This window comes from Falco peregrinus, chromosome 3, assembly GCF_023634155.1.
Source record: "Falco peregrinus isolate bFalPer1 chromosome 3, bFalPer1.pri, whole genome shotgun sequence".
In the NCBI taxonomy this organism is placed as follows: Eukaryota; Metazoa; Chordata; class Aves; order Falconiformes; family Falconidae; genus Falco; species Falco peregrinus.
Genome location: NC_073723.1, coordinates 39,273,542 through 39,275,873, shown reverse-complemented (window position 1 = coordinate 39,275,873; position 2,332 = coordinate 39,273,542).

Sequence of the window (2,332 nt, the reverse complement as noted above, 5' to 3'; positions counted from 1 at the left end):
TAAATATAGTTTAGTTATGGTTTATAGCTTATATAATATAGTTTATATCATAGTTCATAATACAGGTCTAATATATTTTATAGTCATTTTTTTTTTTTTAAAAACAGCCTACAGTTTAGTTTTCATATGCATAGCAGGCTTGGTTCTTATCCACAAATGCTATGCTATGGTATGCATTTACTGGTTAGCCAACCAAGCATTATGTTCTGTGGGAATAGGTGGCAAAATGCAGTGTTAAATTCTGGAAATAAAGGCTTGAATCCTAGCATAGACCTAACTGAAAACAAATATGACTGATTTTTAATCCCTAACTCCATGCACAGTGTAAAACCACCAAGTTTTATAGATTTCATCATACTTAATAGCCTTTGCTCAAGAGTAGTTCACAAACACTGCATTGAAGTATTGCACATCATGAGTTGTAAGGTTTCTGTGTTGGGTTTGGTTCTGGGTAGAGACTCTTTAGCCTGTACTTACAAAGTATGTTTTTTCCACAGTCCACTGAAGTTAGTTACCTTCAATGGCCCTCAGATCTGGTGCTGTACTTTACTTTTTTTAAAGTGAAAAACCCCACCCAACCAATCCAGTTTATTGTCACTGTAGCTCAATACAAGTTCTCCAGAACAAAAGCAGTTTAGGTTCAGATGTATGTCAGCTAAAAGTTACATTGTAGGTTTTTGTTTTGCACATTAATTCAATAATTTTGTACATTCACTGTCTAGTAATTTGGGAAGGGAAAAAACCCCAAACAAACCAGAAGAGTAAATCAGCAAAATACAAAAGAAAACAATGAAAATTTACAGTCAAGTTGTGTAATTTTGATAGTGGAAGAACTGAAAGAGAGTGCAATCTGAAATTTTTTGACAATAGTACTGATACTTTGAGGTAGAGGGTCCTATTGTGGATCATAATGATTTTTTTTTTTTTTTTTTTTTTAATATTTGCTGTGCATAGCCCTAGTTTCTGACATAACTTAAACAAGACCTATGTAATGTGGTCCCAGATGAAAAGATATGGGATTGGTACTCAGCCATCTTGGAAGCTCTGCATATTTTGTGTCCCATTAAAGTTGCTGCAAAACCACAGAAGCTAGAAATGGGAAAGATTCAACTAGTACAGTCCTCACTCATCCAGAATTGTTCCCTACAGTGCATTAGATGAAGTTTTTTTCCAGCTTAGTTTTAAATTACTCTAGCAATGGGTCTCCTGCAACCTTCCTTGAGAGGATGTTTTACAGGGTATTAAATCTTACGGTTAGAAGATTGTTCTGTGATCTTCAGCCTACACGTTCCTTCTCATTTAAGGTAAGAGTTCTGCAAGTAAAGATAAAGAGTGGAGAGCAGAAGTTGATATTTGTCAAGATGAGTCAACTTTCTTTTACAGAATCTCCTCTACGAAAGCCCAGATGTCCTTGAAAATTAAAGCCTATATATTATACTGTATTCTGGATGCCTTGTATTCCCAAACTTCACAAATTATTGTAATTTCTTCTGGAAGGTAGACTTTAAATATATCTGATACCATATAATAATCTCAGCAACAAAGAAAAACATCACCACACGCTACTAACACTTCTTTCTACCTCCTCCCCTTGATACCATATAAATTATACAAGTGAAATATTTGCTGCATAGCAAATGGTCAATGACAAAATGTTCAATGAATTGAATAGACTCGGAATTTTATCTACAGTATTCAATTGTGGGTCTAAAATGCAGATCTCCAAAGTTTTGTAACTTCAAGTAGAGGCATTATTTTCATTGTCATAATTTTATATCTTGTATTATAATCAATTATTCCTTTGCCACCTAGAACACAGCAGAATAACTGGAGATTAAAATGCCTCTAAAATACCTATGTCATCTTAAAAGCTTGATATTAACTAGAAGTGTTTGTATTTTGCCATTTATCTTGACACACAGTCAAGCACATTCAAAACACAGGCTTTGCACGACTGTACATGTAAATTTATCTATCTATTTATTTATTTATTAAATTAGTGTAACAAGATTAAGTCAAAAATCCATCCTAACTAAAATACTCATAAAGAATAGTTCTCATACACAAATGAACACTCAGTGGTGACTGGCTCGTGTAACAGATAATGTTTAATGAATAAAGTATATAGAAAGGTAGCAGAATGTGTGGTGATATAAAAAGATACCACTGAAAATGACAACAGACCTTGCCAAGAAAGCAGTTAACATAACTAAGTGGTAGGCTACTTGCATTAAAAATGTTACTTTTAATATAACTATAGACTGAGAACTCTGGGAAGAAGATGATGAATCCCATTTCTCTTTTCATATTTAAGCTGTTTAAAGAACCTTAA